This window comes from Castor canadensis, chromosome 4 (genome assembly GCF_047511655.1).
Source record: "Castor canadensis chromosome 4, mCasCan1.hap1v2, whole genome shotgun sequence".
NCBI classification, from domain to species: Eukaryota; Metazoa; Chordata; class Mammalia; order Rodentia; family Castoridae; genus Castor; species Castor canadensis.
The window spans coordinates 145,869,700-145,892,199 of NC_133389.1; positions in this window are offsets into that span (position 1 = coordinate 145,869,700).

Here is a 22,500-nt window from a genome sequence, read left to right on the forward strand (position 1 = left end):
TATCCTGGGATTAGGGGCAAAGCAGGTTAGAATAATATATATACACATGTGAGCATAGTAGGGATTTATAGCAGTTGTTCTTCCTCTCCACTGAGGACAAAATAAGAAGTCGTGAGTTTAAACTACTGCAAGAGAGATTTAGCTGGAATATAAATAAGAACTCCTTGATAGGAAGTGCATTACTAATATGCAAACAAGTTACAGAGGATGGTTCAATTATCTCAATATGAGATAAAACTTCATATCCAAGATCTTAAAACTGTAATCCTCTAGTGAACCAATACAAACTGGGAAGAAACTATCACTTCAGAATCTTCTAACTCAGTAATTCTAAGGTTCTATGCCTCAGCAAAGATGGAATGATTTGTTTTCATCAATGTTTAGAATGACTTTGTTCTTAATAATCATTGATTCATGACATTATTGTAACTTCACTATTACATTTGAAGATACAACAAGCTAAACAAGCCAAATAGTTCCCATTCCAAATATCTTTATCTTTTTCTTTCCCTAGTTAGGATGGTGATATTCATTTTTGTAGGTATGCCCCAATTATTTCTAATCACCAGTAGGACACTTTGTTAATCTACTTTTAACTTTTTACTTAAATTTCCACTCTCTATCTTACCTTCATACTTCACTATCTTGCTTTTATAAACATAACTCTCACCTCTTTCTTTAATTGAAATTTAAACCAGGCCTGGCGAACATCCATCACTTGGGAGGATGAGCTGCAAGGATCATGAGTTCCAGGCCAAGCTCAGCTAAATAGTGAGTTGAAAGCCAGCCTGAACTATTTAGAGAGATCCTGTGACAAGAAAAACAAAAAGAAAGAAAAGAAAAGAAGTTTAAGAGCAATTGACTTTAGACTCCCCACTTCCTGTAGCCAACCCCATCCACCAAATACAGTATTGCCCAAAATCTTCTCTACCTTTACAGTAGGTTTTTTTTTCAGCCAGAATTACCAGATCTTTTTTTTACCATTTTTTGTCATTCACAATTAAAAAACATTTTCATGAAGCCGTTTTTGATGAGTTAGAGTTAAGAAGTTAGTTTCCATTTGCCACTTTTTTGAAAATTTTACACTCAAAGAGATTCCTATATTTGATGTGGTCAATCAGAAGAGCAGATGTTGAAAACTGTTGATAATTTCATGAAGGAAAAATTCTCCTAACAACACTAAAATATTATATCAGCACAAATTCATAAATTCCAAATATTTTTCATTTACATGATGATATTAAATAAAAGGGGGAAAATTACTAGCAATGGCAAAGAGTTCAATGTATAGGAATAAAAATGGTATCATTTCATTGAACTATGTCATTTTAAGTATAATAATATGTGCATGCTTACTATAAGCTGTGTTTTATAAGTATTATTTTATCCACTCTTGACCAATTATGAAAAGCAGAGTTTATGTCCATAGTGTAGAAAGATTTTATAGAGATTAACTTGTCCAATACTGTGTTTTGATTCTCAACCCTTTTACTATCAATTCTAAGTCTTCCCAGAACTGCCTATAAATACCAACCAGGATGACAGTACAGTTCTTTTAGCCATTTTGGTTTGTTTTCTTATTAAAATGTTGGAGAAAAAATATTATCAAGAATATAGTACCCTGAATGTTAGAAAATCATAATCATTTTTTATTATTATTGTTATGCTGGGTGGAGGTACATTGGAGTATTTACAAAGCTTCTTACAATGTATCAAATATATCATACTTGAATTCATCCCCTCCACTGCTCTCTTTCAAACCCTCTCCCCCTGAATTTCTGGAACAGTTTCAACAGGTATCATTTCTGCATTTACATACATGTGTATACATTATTTGCACCATATTCATTCACCTACCCACTTCCCTGCCTCCTCCCCACAACGTCAACCCCCCTCCCGCAAAGGCAGAACCTGTTCTGCCCTCCTGTTCTCCAATTCTGTTGAAGAAAAAACATAAAAGATAATAATGGCACTTTTGCTAGCTTGAGATAAAGATATGTGGAGGTTCCTTTTGATGTTTCCATGCATATATGTATTACAACACAAATCGGTACATCTCTACCAGTCCCCTTCACTGCTCCCTGGTCCCCTTTCCATAGTGGCCTTGACCAGTTTAAGATTACTATATTCGTTCCTATACAGTGAGCACATCAACCATATTCAAAATTTTAGTTTCCTTGCCTTGCTTATCCCTCTTGTGCACAGTCTCCCCTTAGTGTGATCCATGTCCAGTAATATTGCTGCATTTCTTCTAGGTCTGTAATCCACATATGAGGGAGGACACGCAATTTTTGGCCTTCTGACCTGACCAACTTCACTTAAGGTGATGTTCTCCAGTTCCATCCGTTTACTTGCGAATGACAAAATTTCATTCTTCTTTGTGGCTGAATAAAATTCCATTGTGTATAAATACCACATTTTCTTAATCCATTCGTCAGTAGTGGGGCATCTTGGCTGTTTCCATAGCTTGGCTATTGTGACTAGTGCTGCAATAAACATGGGTGTGCAGATTCCTCTGTTGTATATCCCAAAGAGTGGAATTTCTGGATCATATGGCAGGTCTATTTTTAGTTTAAGGAGCCTCCATACTGTTTTCCATGGTGGTTGTACTAGCTTATATTCCCATCGTCAGTGAAAGAGGATTCCTTTTTCTCCACATCTTCGCCAACATTTGTTGTTTGTGTTCTTGATGGTAGCCATTCTAAGAGGGATGAGGTAGAATCTTAGTGTGGTTTTAATTTACATTTCCTTTATGGCCAGGGATGCTGAGCATTTTTTTTTTCATGTGTTTTTAGCCATTTGGACTTCTTCATTTGAAAAAGTTCTGTTTAGTTTAGTTGCCCACTTCTTTACTGGGTCATTGATTTTTGGGGGAGTTTAGTTTTTGAGCACCCTGTATATTCTGGTTGTCAGTCCCTTGTCTGATACATCGCTAGCAAAGATTTTCTCCCATTCAGTTGGTATCCTCTTCAGTTTAGAGACCATTTCTTTTGTTGTGCAAAAGCTTTTTAATTTCATGTTGTCCCATTTGTCAATACTTTCTCTTAGCTGCTGAGCCAAGTGAGTTCTACTGAGGAAGTCCTTGCCTATGCTTATTGCTTCAAATGTATTCCTTCCTCCTTCCTGTACTAGCTTCAAGGTTTCAGGTCTGATATTAAGGTCCTTAATCCACTTTGAGTTGATACTTGTACAGAGTGACAAACATGGATCTAGTTTCAGTTTTCTGAATGCAGATATCCACTTTTCCTGCAACATTTGTTGCAAAGGCTGTATTTTCTCCATCGTATATTTTTGGCACCTCTGTCAAAAATTAGGTGGGCTTAGATGCATGGTTTCATATCCAGGTTCTCTATTTTGTTTTGCTGTCTTATCTGTTTTGTGCCAGTATCATGCTGTTTTTATTGCTATGGTTCTGTAATATAGTTTGAAGTCAGGTATTGTGATACCACCAGCGTTGCTCTTTTTGCTACTATTGACTTAGCTATTTGCAGTCTATTGCATATCCAAATGAACTTTAGGGTTGATTTTTCAATCTCTGTGATGAATGTCTTTGGTATTTTGATGGGAATTGCATTGGACATGTAGATTGCTTTTGGTAATATAGCCATTTTTACTATGTTGATTTTGCCAATCCATAAGCATGGAAGATCTTTCTACCTCCTATAGTGTTCTTCCATTTCTTTCTTCAACAGTTTGTAGAGATCACTCACATCCTTTGTTAAGTTGATTCCTAGGTATTTGATTTTTTTTTTGAGGCTATTGTAAATGTAATTGTTCCCCTATATTCTTTCTCAGTCTGCTCATTGTTGATGTATAGAAAGGCTACTGATATTTGTAAGTTGATTTGTATTCTGATACTTTACTGAAGCTTTTTATGGTGTCTAGGAGTTTTGGGTTGGAGTTTTTTTGGGTCTTTAAGATATAAGATCATGTCATTTGAGAATAGGGAAAGTTTGACTACTTCTTTACCTGTTTGTATTCCTTTCATTACTTCCTCTTGCTTTATTGCACTGAGTTGCAATTCCAAGACTATGTTGAATAGGAGTAGTAAGAGTAGGCACCCTTGTCTCATTCCTGACTTTAGGAGAAATGGTATCAGGTTTTTCCCATTAAATATGATGTTGGTTATATATAGACTATATGATGTTGAGGTATAGTCCTTCTATTCTTAGTTTCATCAGAGCTTTTATCATGAAATGAGGTTGAATCTTATTGAAGATTTTATCTGTGTCTATTGTAATAATTGAGTGTTTTTTGTCTTTCCCTCTATTAATGTGCTGTACTACATTTAATGATTTGCATATGTTAAACCATCCCTACATCCCTGGGATGAAGCTGGTTTGGTCATGGTATATGACCTATCCTTTATTTTACTGGATTAGGCTTGCCATTATTTTACTGAGGATTTTTGCATCAATGTTCATTAAGGAGATTGGCCTATAATTCTCCTTTTTGGATTTGTCCTTGTCCAGTTTTGGGATGAGTGTAATACTGGCTTCATAAAATGACTTATGCAGTGTTCCTTCCCATTCTAACTTGTGGAAAAGTTTAAGGATAGTTGGTATTAGTTCTTCTTTAAAAGTCTGGTAGAATTCACTAGAGAATCCATCAGGTCCTAGACTTTTTTGGGGGGAGTCTCTTTAATGCTGCTTCAATTTCTTTAAATGTTATAGATCTGTTTAGATGATTAATATCCTCTTGGTTAAGTTTTGGGTGGTCATATGTATCTAGAAATTTGTCCATTTCTTCTAGATTTTCCAATTTATTTCAATATATGTTTTCAAAGTAGTCCCTGCGTTTCTTTGGTGTCTGCTGTTATCTCCCCCTCTCATTTCTGATCTTACTAATTTGGGTCTTTTCCCTCCTCATTTTAGTCAGATTTGCCAGGGGTTTGTCAATCTTGTTTGTTTTTTCAAAGAACCACCTTTTTGTTTTGTTGATTCTTTGTATATATTTTTTTCTCTATTTCATTGATTGTGGCTCTTATTTTTACTATTTGTCTCCTGCTTCTTTTGCATTTAGCTTGCTTTCTTTTTCTAGGACTTTGAGTTGTAGCATTAGGTCATTTATTTGTGATCTTTCTGTGTTTTTAATATATGCACTCATGGCTATAAACTTTCCTGTTAGGACTGCCTTTACTGTGTCCCATAAGTTCTGATAGGTTGTGTTTTCATTTTCATTAAATTCCAGGAACTTTTTGATTTCCTCACTTATTTCTTCTATGACCCACTGATCACTGAACAATGTGTTGTTCAACCTCCAATTGTTTGTACATTTTCTGTTACTGCATTTGTTGTTGAGTTCTAGTTTTATTGCACTGTGATCAGATAGAATGCAGGGGGTTACTTCAATTTTCTTATATTTGTTGAGACTTGCTTTGTGCCCTAAGATATGGTCTATTTTGGAGAAAGTTCCATGGGCTGCTGAGAAGAATGTATATTATGCTGTTGCAGGGTAGAATATTCTATAGACATCTGTCACATTCATTTGATCTGTGGGGTCATTTAGTTCTAGGATTTCTTTGTTGAATTTTTTGTCTCAATGATCTATATTTATGGCTAATAGAGGGGTATTAAAGTCTCTCATTACCACTGTGTTGGGGTCTAAATCTGATTTTAAGTCCTTTAATATATGTTTAATGAAGTTGGTTACACCAACATTGGATGCCTATAAGTTGATAATTGTTATTTCCTCTTGATGTATTACTCCTTTTATTAGAATGAAGTGGCCTTCTTTGTCTCTTTTGACTAGTTTAAGTTTGAAGTCTATTTTGTCTGTTACAAGTATTGCTACTCCTGTCTATTTTCAGGGTTCATTAGCTTGGTAGATCTTCTTCCAGCATTTCAACCTAAGCCAATATTTATTTCTGTCAATAAGGTGGATCCCTTGTAAATAACAGATTGTTGGATCTTCCTTTTTAATACAGTTTGCCAAGCAGTGTCTTTTGATGGGGGAATTGAGTCCATTGACATTCAGTGTTAATATTGATGGTATGTGGTGATTCATGCCATTTAGTTGTTTTTGTTTTTTAAGAATTTGAGTGTGTGCAACTGATTCAATGCTAGTCTCTGAATACTTGTCTTTTCTTTGCCTGAGGTTTTATACTTCCTGTCCTCTCATGATTTTGTTCATTTTCATCTTCTGTGTGCAGAATTCCTTGTAGAATCTTCTGTAGTGGTGGCTTGGTGGTCATACATTGTTTTAGTTTCTGTTTATCATGAAAGACTTTTATTCCTCCATCAATTTTGAATGATAGTTTTCTGGGTAGAGTATCCTAGGATGGAAAATATTTTCGTTCAGTACCTGAAACACCTCACTTCATGTCCTTCTTGCTTTTAAGTTTTCTGTTGAGAAATCTGTTGTTATTTTGATGGGTTTACCTTTATATGTTATTTGTTTTTTCTCTCTTACAGCCTTCAATATTCTTTCTCTATTCTCCCATATATATTTAAATAGAATTGCTCTCTTAAACATTGAACATCTGTTTTAGTACTGTCAAAAAACATAAGTATAAATGTAATTATTTTCATCTGAAGAGAGAAACTACCAATCTAACTACATATAATAGCTCTCAAGTGACTTTTTCCTGTCACCTCTTTAAAGCACTTTATAATCCAGAAATTAAAATTTTGCATGAATATATAAAACTTTATTGAGAGCCAGTGGGAGAAATTCCAACAGTGTGCAACTGTTTTTGTTCTTGTTATGTTTAATTTTAGCTACATAAAAAGGTACCTGTAAGTGAAAGGATGACAAGTATAATTAAAAACATTTGATTAATCTTGGGAAAGATTTAATTATCCTCCAAGTCTGAAAATGTGAATCATACCAATAATCATGTAAGAAAATCCTTTTTCAATTCAGGTGATTTCTAACTTTTTGTTTCAATGATTTTTAGGAGAGTCTAGATGAGTTGCTAGTTAGTAAGTTATTGAAATTTTTTGATACATCAAAGTTTGGAATAACATTTCTATAGCAGAGTATCCATTCTCACCAAAATTTATTTACATAGCTCTCCTCAATTCTTATAGCTACAAATACAAAGCCTTTATTACTATAATAACAAATAACATCTCTTCAAGAACACATATAACTTAAAATACATAGCCTCATCCAATTAAGTGATACAGCTTCAAAAGTTTACTTTTCCCATGAAATTATTATGAACATAATATATTTGTCCTTTTAATTACATTTGCCATTAAAATTATAGCAATAATTCAATTCAGAAGAAAAATTGTTAACACTTGGGACCTTACAGAACCTAAAAACAATGTCCTGAAATTTTTATTTTAGACACAATAAATATTATAGTGTAAAGGCAAAAACTTCCAAGCATAAAATACATTGCTTTTGAACTCTTCTGGAGAAGCAAAGTACAAAATCAAGGGGAAAAGAATTAATATATATTTCTGACTCTTAATAATACATCAATGACATAGATGTTAGCAACAAATTGTTTGAAAATGTTTTGTCCCCTCCAAAATTCATGTTCAAATTTAATCCTTGTTATACAATATTAAGAGGTGGGACTATGTGGTATCTTCAAGAGGTGATCGGGACTCTGTCCTCATGAGAGTGTTAATCCATTCATTTGATTTATGGATTAATATATTAATAAGTTACCTTAAGAATTGGCCTATTACAAAAACTATTTGGGGATTACTTTTGTGCTCTCCTTTTCCTAGCATTTTTCCCCTGAACAGCCTCAAGACTGCAGCAAAAAGGCCTCATCACATGCAGCTCCTCAACCGTGGATCAGAATCATGAGCCCAAATAAACCTCTTTCTTTATACTTACCTGATCTGTGGTATTTTCTATTAGTAATGAACTAAGAAAGTGAGTATCACATCAGTATATTGCATGGTAATCAGTGCTGTAGAGAAGGTTGGTAAGGTTAAAGGAGATTGGTTGCAATTCCTTTTTTATATTTCATGTTGTCTTCTTTAATTCATATATTTTTTATAGTGCCCTTTGTTTCACTTTGGTGTTTGTGGAAGTCCTCTCTGAGTTCATTTATTTGTTTCTGTGTCTTCTCGTGTTCTTTATTTTTGATGTCTTGAAATTTCTTGAGTGCATGGTTAACCATGTCTAGTATCTTCTTCATGAGTTTCTCAGTGATTTCTTCCATGATTTTCACTTTAAGGGATTTTTATGGGCATCACTGGGCTCATTAGTGACGTTTATCATTGTTTTGTTGGGGTCAGGAACTGGGTACCCACTTTCCTCATTTCCCACCTAATCCTCTATTGAATTATTCCTTTGCAGAGTGTGGTTTCCTTTCTTCTCCCCATTGTTCCACTTGGTGCTGTGCAACTATGTTCTTGAAAGGCTAGTTGGTGATTTAATAGCCTGTTTTCTTTCCCTTGATTTAACTCTTGTGTTGTGACTGACTTGGTTGTTAGCTAGGTTGATATGTTCTTTCTGTACCTGGCTTGCAGTGTAATTTAGCAATAACAAATTCACAGGTTCAATGCCAGACCAGTTGTTCACATATTATATGGAAAATCCCTTGGTGATAATATCTATAAACAGTGGGAGTTAACAGGGTAATGGTTTTTAAGCTAGAGATGGAAACAGGTAATTGGTAAAAGGGGGTGGGGTCAAAAAAACAGTGGGTTGGGGAAGAGGTTTGGAGACTGCTGGGTTTTGTGGCTTTTATGTATGTTAGGGTGTATTTCTGCTGGTGTAGTGGAGACTGCTTGTGTCAGGGATTGCATGGGGCTGGGGGTGTGTACAGTTGGTACAGTAGGCTAGTCAGAGTGTTGTGAGTGTGTAGGAGGGAGAGGTAGTGTGGTGACAGGTCAGGGAAGGATAGGAGCAGGAGATGAAGACTGGTAGAGAGTGGATGAGAAGGGGCAGAAAGAGTAGTTGGGAGGGAGAACAATGGATTATAGCACAAGAAAAGGGAGGAAGTGAAGGCGGTAAGAGGAGGGGTAAGAAAATAGTGATGGTAAAGTTAATAATACAAAAAAAAAAGAAAACCAAGTACAGAAACAACAAAAAGTTCAGTCTACTTGGTAAAAGTTCTTGAGTTATTCCTTTGGTGTCCAATCCTGGTATTGGTGTTTGGTATTCTGGGCTTTGTGGGGAAGGGTGCTGCTCCCCTTCTCAGACAGTTTGGGGTAGAGATGGCTAGAGGATTTTTTTCTTTTTCTTTTTTCTGCTTTCCTTGGTCTTATGGGCCTTCCATTGCAAGTGGGAGCTCTGATGTAGTCTCACCAGGTGAGCATCTTGTGAGTGGTATTTGTTTTCTTCTGTCCACAGGGCAGATTGCAACTGCGGCCTGAGGTAACTCACTGCCAGTTTGTGCAAGGTGTTCAGACCTGTTGTTTTCACCAGGTGGCAGCTGTGTTGCCCTACAGCTACAACTCTGTCTTGTGGGCTCCTCCCCCAGCAAGGTGAGGTAATTCAGTTTTGAGTACCACCCTCAGTCTCACAAGACCAGCTCAGGGATCCACCACCGGCCCTGTTTGGGAGGGTAGTTTGTAGCCCTATCCCCGCTCTCAGCCTTTGTGCCTCGCCTCACCTCTTCTGGGACGCATTGGCTTGTCACCTCCACTCCCACCCCTGCTGTCAGCCTTTGTTACTTTTCCTGCCTTTCTGCACTGAGAGTTCAGCTCCTTGCCCCACCCTCATTCACTGGGGCAGATTCAGCGTTCCACCCCACCCCCACTGTCAGTGTTAGATTGCAATTCGTTGTTTGTGATTTTTCAGTTGTGGGACAGGAATTCAATCTGCCCACAGCTGCACTGGATTATATTCCCAGGGAGTTGGTAGGGGAGTCAGTTTAGTGATGTTGCTCATCTATCCTTCTGCAGGCTTAAGCAAGCATCTTTGGAACCGGCCAGTGGGGAGAAATGGTGTGCCACTTTTTTCAGTGAGGCAAGGCATAAGTAGGCTTACCATCGGTTAGGAGTCCAGGATGTTGCAGAGTTCAATTCTGATGATGCTCTGTCTTCTGCTTATTGAGAGAATTTAAAAAAAAAAAAGGAGAAACAGCCAGGGGACTTTTTTCCCAGACCAGACATGCCCTGCTTGCTGTGCCACACTGGGATTTTCCAGGCTGTTAGGTGCAATTAAAAGCTGTTTTAAGGGTCAATCCTTGAATTTTATGTGCACCTAATGTGATGGTGGTTATTATTTTGGCTAGAAGCAATCAGAATTACCTAAGTGCAGCTCCCACATCTCAAGGTGGTTTCTGGAGTCACAGAGCTCAGAAATTCTGATTCCCTACCCTAACCTCCATCTTGGATCACTTGCCCCAAGTCATTCTACTGGGACAAATTCTATACATCTAACAGTTATACTGCACTGCCTAGCTCTTCTATATAGAAGAATATTAGATGTATAATGATATAATAACTGCAAAATTCCATAAGGTAAGCAAATGCTATACACTTAAATATTACATCTGTTAAGCTTACATTAAATATAGCTTAAGTGTACATTAAATATTAAATGAATATTGTTTCAATATTTTTAAATCTCTTACTTGATTAAATCATTGTGAAAAATATTTTGCAAACTACAAGTCTGTGGAACATCAAGTATTCACCTATATATTGATATTCATTCCAGAACTCATTTCATTAATTTAACAAATAGCAATCTGTTTGATAACTTGATCGTACATTGTTCTGTGGAGAGAAAAAAAAAGAAAATTTTATAATTTTGTTTTATAAAAATTATACCACTACCAGCAAAAAAGTAATAAAGCATAGAATATGCATCAAAGAATTGTTCTTAGTTTGTTTTTCTCAAAATTGGATCCTACAGTTCTAGACATGATAGTGGAATTATTCTGAGTTTGCAGTTTATAATTCTGTATTGGTGTGTAAATCATAAAATTGAGGAAAAACATCTCAAAAGCAATTTTATGTACTAGTAGTTAGCAGTTAGAACTTCCAAAAAGGAGGGAGGCAAATAAATAGTGTTTAATAGAAGTCAATAAATTATGTCTATAAGGGAGAATTTTAAATCCTAACTGTAGTGGTTGAATTTCAATTACTTTGTTTTAGGAAATAAAAAGTTCTTATCTGGAGCCTCAGTTATAAAAGGCGTCAATAATTTTCCAGATGATGAAAAATGTAGTACTTCTACTTAATAGGCAAACCTAGCTGAAAATGTAGTGAATTTTTGCTCTAAATCTCTTTTGCCAAGGACTGCAGTGTCTTCTAGAGAAACTTTGGAATATCGATAGGTAAAAGCATCCGTCACTTAGTGTCATATTTGATAATTTCGTGCTCTAATCTGGACCTGTACTGCTAAACTTGCAACTCATGATGACATAATTTATAAACTAAAAGACCCCTTTATTGATACATAGTTTAAAATTATGCTGAAGAAATTTCTCTGTGACTAGTGAGACTATTTAAAATGTTAAGAACAGCAGTCAGTGTTCTGGTTCTATCAGTTTGCTGTAACAAAATACCATGGAGTGGGTGTTTTAAACTTTTATTTCTCACAGTTATGGAGGCTAGGAAGTCCAAGATCAAGGTGAAGCCAATCTGCTTCCTAATGAGGGCAGTCTTCCTGGCTTTTAGATTGCCTCCATCTTCCTGCTGTGTTCTTATAACAGGAGAAAACTGGGGCGGGGGGGGGGGGGAACGACAAGCAAGAGTCATCTTTGGTTTGTTCTTTTCATGTAAGGATACTAATTTCATCATGAGGATTCCACCATCATGAGGGCCTACCTAACCCTAATTACCTCCCAAAGGCTCTATGTCCAAACACACTTGCACTGGAGTCAGGATTTCAACATATGAATTTGAAGTAAGGGGATAAGTAGTCTATAGTCTCCCCAAGGTATTTATATGTATTGTGTGCATAACTTTCCATCACTGTTCTAATCCTAAAACTCTTTAGTATTGTTTTTCTGTCTGTATTCAAAGGCAATAAAATAATGTTTTAAAGTTTCTTTATTTTAAACATATTCTTAAGCTTTAATAATGCATTTCCTGAAAATAGTGAGTCATAGTAATTTCTAACATTAATTGATGCTTGCCAATGGTGTGGGCACAGGCAGTGAACTAAGGGCTTTCATACATTAACCTCATTTAATCCACATGAAAACTCTGAGGAAGGCAATGCTATGTACATTTCACAGTAGAAAACTTCGATTCTTGCCAGGTGTGGGGGCACACCCCTGTAATCTCAACACTTGGAAGGCTAAGGCCAGTTCAAAGTTAGCCTGGGCTACATAGCAAGACCCTGTCACACAAAAGGAAGAAAGGAAAGAAAGAGAGAGAGAGAGAGAGAGAGAGAGAGAGAGAGTACCTATGCTATTATAATGCTAGATAATAAACACCTGTTCTTCTTTTAAGATTACAGATCTAAATAACAGTGTGAAAGTTGAAAGCAGTACTCCCACGTAGAGAAAAAATATTTTAAGATGTTTCTTAACTATGCATGTTACATTTACTGAAATATTTATATTTCCTTGAATCAATATGTATTGCATGCATCAAAGTAAAAATGAAGAAACATCTCCCTCAGCAGCAAATGGTAAACTATGACCAGTGTATATCTGATAGAATATTTGCCCTTAAAATATGTGAATTGATGTCTGAAATTATGTGCTTTGATTCATTGTATCTCATCAAAAATAATTGGAAGGAGTCTGCTTGTATTGTACAATTGATTAAATATTACCACTTTGTGAAATCTATGGGAAATAATTTTCATTTACAGTTGTCAGACATTGGTGACATTTAGGAATATAATATGCATAGTATGTAATTGTTTCTTAGTCTTTAATAGTGACTTTAATCTCCTCACACAGACAAATTGGAGGTACAAACACAGCTTGTATGCTTTACCTCAGTCATTTTACATTTACTCTGTCTAACTCAATGATTTTACACAACTACAAAAGCAATCTACTCATGTAAATTTAGCCTTCCAGATGACATGGTGTAATAACAAACGTATGGATTACACAGGCCATACCAACTGTTAGAAGCCTGTGTGCATGTACTTGGTACACAGACAGTACAAGATCACACAGTGTTGTAAACTTCATTTGTACCCTGAGGTAGAGGTTCTCAATGTGCCATCAAACTGCCCACTATCACTAAGATCTGTCACATTTTCCTTTATGACATTTCTTATTTTGCTAGATAACAATTCTACCAGTTTTCTGTCATTGAATCACTGCCCCCCAATCCTCCTGTTTCATCCTGAAAGCAGCCCTCAACATTATCATTTATGTTTTTCTTTGGCCAAAAGCATGTTTGCTATGATGTCCTATACTCAAATGCTTTGTACATACAGGACAACTTTTTCACCATCATATTTTCCCATCATAAATGTTGCTGCTTAGACTATACTAACTAAGCAATGGACAAAGTAATTCTAATACCAGTGGTTCCAGCCTAGGGTGCTCTGAGTTGATTGTGGCAGTGACAGTGACAACAGAGGCTAAAAACCTGGTATTCAAAAGTGAGAATTAGATGCTGTAAGAAATAGCATTAAGTCTATATTTGACTGATAGTATAAGAATCCAGCCATGTGCCATACCATTCATCAGAAGAAAAAAATAAACAAAACTCAATAATCAGCTTAGAGTCAACCATAGTCAAGATATGCATTCTAAATAAAAATAAATGTGGACTCATAGACTGGAAGTATGGCCCAAGCAATAGTGTGACTCCCCGAGGTCAAATCTCAGTACCTCCAAAAAAATATGGAGCATAAGCAATATTGAAATACATAACATCTATGCAGGTAGAGACTACAATGAAATGTATTGAAAGCTGCAGAATAATGGGGGTGGGAGGGAAGGGTTAAAGAGGAGTAATGGAAGGGGTTGAACTGACCAAGGAAAGTACACTCATAGTGGAGATACATCAAGAAACCCCTTTGAATATTGACTTAGGAATTAATAAAGAATGACAGGACTGTAAAATAGGTACAATGTGGGGTGGGGAGGTACTTGTGGGAGAGCGGAGGGGGAATGGGGGAGATAAAGGTGAGAGAATATGGTTGCTGGACTTCATATACGTATATGAAATAGAACAATGAAACCTCTTACAATTGCTTTAAGTGGGGAAGGGAGGGGATCAAGAGAGGGAGATGGTGGGGCAATCTAACCAATGTAGAGTGTAAGCCTATTCAGAATTGTCATAATGAAGTCCCACAAAACAATGAAGAAAAAATAAAAATGAAGAAAAAAATGCGGACTTATAGATTGAAAAAACTGTTCCCAAGACCTTTTATTTTAGCACCATACACATAAAGGAGAAATTTACATAGCTAAATACTAGGTGGGTTAAATCATCTTACCATCTTTTATTGAATCAAAAAATATCCAATATCAGTAATTTCATATGGCTCTGCCTAACACTAAGGTTGTAAAGATGCAATAACCCTAATTTTTATTTAGAATAATGAGGAACATTGTCAAGTAAACAGATGGGAAAAATACCAAGACAGTATTTAACATTGTATCATTTCTCCCTTTTGTCTGAATAAAATGTCAAACATTACCTTAATTTTCAGCTATTGCTTACATCTTGCATTCTCCAGAAGACTGTCACAGACAAGATTAAAAACTGGCACTATGAATCACAACTTCTCCTGCTAATACCATGTTTTCCAAACACTATACTGACAAACGATGAGAGTATTATGAACTCCTCAGTTCAATAATCCAATATTCCATCAGTAGTTAGCAAAAGTAGTGTGAACTAAAACACATTCTGAAACAAATGCCAGGGTTAAAAATACTGCATCAAAGTCTATAAACTTATTACATGCTATTACAAAGTACCAACAGTTTTCTGTTCCTAGTACTTTCATTTTACTTTAAATCGATTGGAATTACCACATTAAGTCTGTGTCTTTGAGATCTCAGTATGAGAATAAGCAGTCAGATTAAACACAGTGTGGTTGGCAAACTCACACAATATAATTATTTGTTCTTTTCATTCTAAGCTCTTCACTTGAACCCACAAGTATTTAAGGAACACACAAATTTCAAAGCACTGTTTTATGTGCTGTTAAGAAAATAAGAGTTATAAAAATTTATTTTCTCCTCAAAGAGTTTATATTCTGATTCTAGGGACACAATATGAACACATATGCTTTTAAATAAATTTACTTAAAATGGCATGCTAAGATTGCAAAGCAAAAAGATGTCACAAGATAGTGCATGATTGTTATATGTATATGTTACAATTGGCAATTAACACTAGAATTCAGAGAGGGAAATATTTCTTTAGGTTCATTAGAGGAAAATTTGGCAGATGAAGTGGGATTTGTGCTTCTTTTAAAAGATCACTGGTGTTTACATGAGGAAAGGGGAGAGATGTTGCTTTCATCCTGGAGGCCAAGGCCTTGGGCATCATAAGTTGTGTCTAGAAAAGCTGATTTTACAGAGTTGAGAGTAGAATGGGGATGCTCAAAGTCAGTAGAGAGCAGGGAGGAGAGAGTGGTAGATACTAAGTTACACTTGAACAGGAGCAAGAAGTTCTGGTGTGCTAGTTCACAGTACAGTGACTAAATGGCAATAATGTCCTGTATAATTCAAAAAACTAGAAGGGAGGATTTTGAAAGTTTCTTCATAAAGAAATGATAAAGTTTGAGGAGATATGTATGTTTAACCTGATTTAAATATCACATATGTACATATACTGAAATATCACAAGGTAGCCAATTAATATGTACAATTTTTATGTATTTATGTGTCATTTTAAAACTAAGCCATCAAGGAGGAGGTTGAGAGGGAGAAACGATGGGGGCAATGTATCATACAAATCTAATCAGAACTGTCACTATGAATCCCCCCAAATAATGAATGTATCCTAATAAAAAATATTTTAAAATAGCAAAAACTAAACCAAAAAGAAGCGATTTCACACTGATTTATAATTGCATATCACCATACTTTTAATTTCACCAATGTTTCTTACGACATTTTAGCACTTAGGAACTTTATAACTTATGATTGCCATTAATTTATGCCAAAAGTTCTTTGGCATTCTCTCAAAATTCCAATCGTTTATTTTGGGATTCCTGGGGCAGGGGCAGGGAAACTCTGCAGTGAATTTATAGCAGCTGCCTGGAATTGGTTAAAAAAGTAAGTCCCACATATGTGGAGATGAGAGAGCTCTGTTTTATTCATTTCAATATTTCAAAATAGAGCCTATGAAGAATCTCTCTAAATTAGGAATATCTTTCATTTTCAGTTCTTTTGAAGATTAATATACAAAAAATGTTCTGAGTTTTACTTCTTCTGAACAACAAAAATGAGAAAAATTTAAATGAAAATAAATTGAGACACTATCTCCCCATTCTCTGCACTGTCTCTTGCTACTTCCAATCACAGTCAGTGACCTTGTGCTCAGGGACCAATGACGACCAAAAGCTGGGAGAGGAAGAGGAAGCCCTTGGCTGGGGGAAGACAAGAAACCCTGAGCATCCATCGCACCCCAGATTCTGATCTCAGAAGACACTTTATTACCTCATATGTTCCTCAGTCACAAGTAACTGTACTTGGACTGTAATTTTTTTCTATTATTCTCTCCTTGTGATTTCAATGGAGAAAAAGTCAAACCGCCATTGGAAGCATAACTAACACATTTGCTACATAATTCTTTCACAACCAAAATCACTTGTTCTCTACTAAAGGATCAAACCTAACTCAGGTTCCAGGGCCAACTCCATCCATTTCAAACCTCAAGAGAGTCCTTGTCAGTTTAACCTTGCTGCAAATCATCTTGTTCCCTAAGAAAACTACCTTGATAACTGCACCAGTAGATCTCTCAGTCTGGGACCTTGTTTTGTTTCTCCAGATCCCCCAAAAATGTAAGTCCTGAATCTTGCCCTAACCTAGTGTCTGGGCTATGCCCCAGCTATGAGATCTTTGCAACTAAGTTTGATAAGTTTGTCATCACATTTCTCTAGATGTCACTCTAGACCTGTGCCCTCTTCTTCTGTATGAGCATTCCCTAAATCCTTTAGCCTGATTTTCTTGATATTAATCACGTATCTGAAGTATCACTTTTCTATTATCAGTCATTTATTCATCAAATAACTCCTAAAGGACTACTAAATTGCAGGATTCGAGCCAGGTAATAGTGGTCCTTATATCTGACTTGAACTGTCTGTTGGCTACTCCCAGTGGATCTCCAGTTTCTGCCCTGAACTGTGGTGATGCTCCAGGTATAGTTCTAGACTCCAAAGTCCATTCAGTGAACCATCCTTTGTAAGTAAAAGATTCTCTCTTAAATTCCAAATGCCTGCCATAATTTTCTGTTTAAATGATTTTGTCCTAAACATTTCAATAGCACTAGATGTTCAAACTCTTGGTTAACAAATTGGTTTTCTCATTGAAAAAAATGAGAGATAATGTAATGTCATCTGCTATAATATGCTCAGTTCATGGTTGTTTTTAGGTGTTGTCTAAAAACACCTAATTGTCAACTATACTATCCAAACTTTTCTTTCCAATAATAAGATCTTCAAGTATTTTAAAGTTTGCTAATTTTACATTAAACTCAGGCTTCATTCAATCTTAGAATCTTTCCACAAATGCAACTACACATATTTACACCCTCATGGGTCTCCTCTTATCCACAAAAAAAATACTCTATAGCCATCTGATTTATCATTTTTTCATCTCTTTAAAATAGCTTCCCTTCTCAGACTGTATACATATATATATAAGTCTGTGCATGTTTATGCATGCATTTCCTCTAAGGTGGGTTATTATGGTTTACTGCCAAAGTAGGGCTTGCCAATTTCTAATCATTTTTAAAGAAATAATGGCTTACTTTGAAGCATTCATGGTTTAGAGAAATTTGAGTCGTAACCAAACAAAATAATGAAAGATGTAAACACAATAATTTATAGCAAATTAAGATTGTCATTAATACAGTCAATATACACTAACTTATTGTGGATAATATATACTTTCAGATAGTGGGATATCTTACCTATATAGGTCCATGATTAAGGGAATAAATCCTCAGTACATAAGTCAGAAAACAAAATAAATCCGTTTGCATGGCATCAAAATTGGCAAATGTCACAATAACCTCATAGTGTCAGTTCAACTCTGCCAGAAAAACACAAGGGCAAGTATTCAGGAGACAATTTCCACCCCAATCAGTTCAAGATATTGTAATGAAGTGCCACAGACTTAGTGACTTACGAACAACAGAATGTATTTCTTAACATTTTACAGACCAGAATTCCAAGGTTGGGGGCCAGCATGTTTGAGTTCTGGAAAGGGCCCTCTTTAAGGTTGTAGACTATCATTTTCTCATTTTATCCTTACATAAAGGAAGAAGACAAGAGAGCTCTCTGTGCTCTGTTTTGTAAAGACATTAATCCTATTCACATGTGCTCTACCACTCATAGACATTTACCCAAGAGAAATGAAAACATATGTCAAAGGAAAGACTCAAATTGAATAATTACAACAGCTTTATTCATAATAGCCCCAAACTGGAAACAAGCCAAATGTCCACAGAGAATAGAAAAGATGTTGTGTAGTCATATAATGAAATAGTCTTTGGCAATATAACAGAACAAGCTACTGATATGAACAATAAGGATTAATCTCAAAAACACTCTCTTGAAGGTCAGGCACAAAGATCAAAAGGATTGTGGTTCAAGGTCAGCCTGGGCAAAAATTAGCAAGAACCCATCTTAACCAATAAGGTGGGCATTGTGACACACACCAGTCATCCCAGAGATGTGGGAGGCATAAATAAGAGAATTGCAGTCCAGGCTGGGCCTGGGCAAAACCACAAGACCCTACTCAAAGAATAACTAAAGGTTAAAAAAGGGCTGGAGGCATGGCTCAAGTGGTGGAGTGCCTGTCTAGTAAGCTCAAGGCCCAGCAGATCCAAAAAAATAAATAAATGAAAAGGTAAACTGTGTTGAGAGAAAAAAATTAGCTATTACACATTTGCATGAAATTCAAATTCTATTGTGTTAAAAGCAAAAATAATGGTGCCATGTGGGGGAGGCTATGGAGTTGGATGAAAAGGAAGTAGGAGAACTTGTGGAGAGATGAAAATGTTTTGTAACTTGACTAGGGTATCAGTTATTGGGACGTGGACTGTAAAGGTTTTCACAGTGCTAACATTTATCAAATGTCATACTCAAGTCCTGGACATTCCACACTGTCAATTTTGTCCCATATTTTAAAATGGAAATGCAGAATTGTCTTCCCCAACCTGTGTAATTATGTGACAGATATTCCAGGACTGTGACCCAGAACAACTCTACTAGCTGACTATATTCAATTACTGGAATCAAAAAAAGCCAGATTTGAAACCACTGTTTGCCGCATAAAAACTTGGTGAAACCAAATATGATACTTTTCAAAACTCATTTCATTATTGAGGTATAATTGATATACAAAGAATTATGTATTTTTTTTCTTTTATTATTCATCTGTGCATACAAGGCTTGGGTCATTTCTCCCCCCTGCCCCCACCCCCTCCCTTACCACCCACTCTGCCCCTCCCTCTCCCCCCCACCCCCTCAATACCCAGCAGAAACTATTTTGCCCTTATATATATTTTTAATGTGTATAACTTAATAACTTTGGAGATAAATGTGTACAACATGAAACCATCACTGTAATCTATGCCATAAACCTATCCCTCACCTCCAAAAGTTTCCTCCTACCCTCTTATTGATTTTTTGTGATAAAAACACTTAACATGAGATTCAGCACTCAGTAAAATTTTAAGTACACAATAGTGTTGTTAATTTCTTTGATTACAAAATTAATGTCTTACTTGTGACTATTATCTGATAAATCACTAACAGCTGAGAGGAAAAGCCTTATCTTTTTGTTACTAGAATATTACTGTTATGAGAAGATGACCAATGCCATAGATGTAACATAATCTACTGTATTGCCTACTAGATTTTTCTTTGGGGAGCAAATAGGACCGACCCTACCCCAAACTCTAAGGTAAGCACTTGACCAAGACATAGTCAGTAAGAGCATTCTAAGGACCAGTCACAGTGATGTATATTTAGATGCTCACATGATCCAAAATAAAACTCAATCCCCACCCAGGTTGAAACTATTAGGAATCAGAAGCTTTTACTTATTTCTTGAGGTTGCTAAGTTCATCTTTTAAAAGAAGATAAAATCAACAAAGAGGAAAGAATAATTAGATATATCATGGTATATTTTCTTACTTAAATCTGGTTAAGGCAAATTAATAAGTTTTTTTGTTGTTGTTATTTATGGTACTAGGATTTGAACTCAGGGTTTGGTGATTACTAGACAGGTGCTCTACCGCTGCAGCCTTTTTTGTTCTGATTATTTTAGAAATAGGGTTTCACTGTTTTGACCAGATCCTGTTTTAAGTTTCTTGCCATTTCTGGGAGACAGGCATTACATTAAGATGCCTAGTTTTTTCCATTAAGATTAAACTCAAAAACTTTTTTGTCTAGGCTGGCCTGGAGTCGTGATCCTTCTGATCTCAGCCTCCTGCCTAGCTTGGGATGACAAGCCCATGCCATTGGTTGAGATGTGCCCAGCTATGGTTGAGATGGGGTCTTATGAAGTCCCTGTCAGGACTGGCCTTTACCCATGATCTGCCTGATGGTAGCATCCCAGGTAGCTAAAATGATGGGAGTGAGCCACCATTACCTGCCTTGCAGATGAATAAGTTTTGATATAACAGTAAATATGGTGTTGCTCATAATAATAAATTTTAAATAGCCTTAAAAGGTTGTACTGATGCTTCATAGTTTACAAAAAATGTTTGGACATACATTTAATTTCAATCAATCATGTAGAAACTAATTTTATAACGTATTTTACAGTTATAATTATTGACATATGAGAAATTTCCAAGGCCTCATAACGAATTCCTAAGTGATAGAGTGGAAACTTGAATTCCTGACTCTAAAAGGTATGTTATTTCAAAAATAATATAGGTCCTTATTAATCATATTTTCATTTCAAATTTTATTGACTTGTTACTCATTAACTGTCCTATTTTAGCTTGCTTGGGCAAAATTTCATCAGTCACACAGGGTCTAGCATTTTATAACTCAACTGTTCTGATTGCTTCCATAAATCCTGTTTACCTAGTTTCCTTCCATGATCTATAAACATTCACTGAATTCAATCAAATTGCTATAATACTCCTTTAGGAGCCTCCCAAATATTAGTTCAGAATCTTCATATCCTTTCAAGTAGGAGAGCATTTTCAGTATGACTACATTCTAATATCCTGAGCACATAGCTTTTATTTCTATAGAGCTGTCTTTAGAATATTTTTGAGTATGTGGTTATTTTCTGAATGTACACCACCATTATTTATAACAGTCTACCATCGCCAGTGCATGTAAAAGCATGTATTATCTAAACAACTATTATCATCATTCTAAATAGAAAAACTAAAGATTCTTCTTTTTAGATGTAAACAATTTTCAAAGTCTTAAATGCATGATGGATATTGAATGCATCCCTGCAGAGTAAAGGTAGCTTAGTGCCACTATGGATCTTATGAGAAAGTCAACTTTTGGTTTTGCCCAACAGGATGTTCTCACTTCTTCTTTATGATAGGATGGGTGATGGTTCTTTCAAGTTTACCAACATAATAAAAGTGTGTTTCTCCATTATCTCTTTTGTTTATTTGACTGACTGTCTGTTCATCCTCGCTAAACAAAATGCTTGAGCCCAAGCAGAGAAGTCTTTTGAGACCCACTTAAGCATTGTCCCAAATGTTAAGGAAAAGACCCAAAAGGGTAAACTGCTTGGCATCCACATAAGAGGCAAGCTGTCAATTGGCATCATTGGTAGGTTTTAGGGACTAATTGAGCAGAGGTTCAAAACAGGAAACTAGTATTCTGACTATACCTTCATCAAATCTTCTCAGTATGGCTAAATTATCCTGAAGTGAAAGTAGAAGAGCTATTCTTATTAAAAAATAAATGAAGTAGATCATTGAAATATTTTATGTAGGGGGAAAGCTATTGTGAAGTGTGACAACAGAGTCATGTTGAAAGTTCACACTGTCTATGTCAAAAGAATATGTCTGGAGCTCACTAGATGTACACTCTCTAGAGGTAGATATGGCCACTGTGGACACACCAAAAGTGGGCAAATATTGGGACCCAGGAAAGATGAAAGTGAAATGTCCCCCACAGCTCAGCGTGGAATGCTTGATTGTACTGTTCTGGGAGGCGGTGGAAACTTTAGGAAGTAGAATCTAACTGGAGGAAGTAGGTCACTAAAAGTGTGATTTGAAGGTTATACCTGGTCACTGGTGGCTATCTCTCTTTCTCTCTGCTTCTTGTTGGTCATGAGATGAAGAAGCTCCTTTACCACATGCTCCCACCATGGAGTTGCTGAAGTGCATTGGACCAACCATGGACTGAACCCTTTGAAACTGTGAGCCCTTAAATTGTTTTCTCAGAATTTGTCACAGCAATGAGAAAAGTAACTAATACAGTACAGCCTTTAGGAGAGTGGCAGTTTGTCTAAGAGCAATCACACAATCCCACTACCAT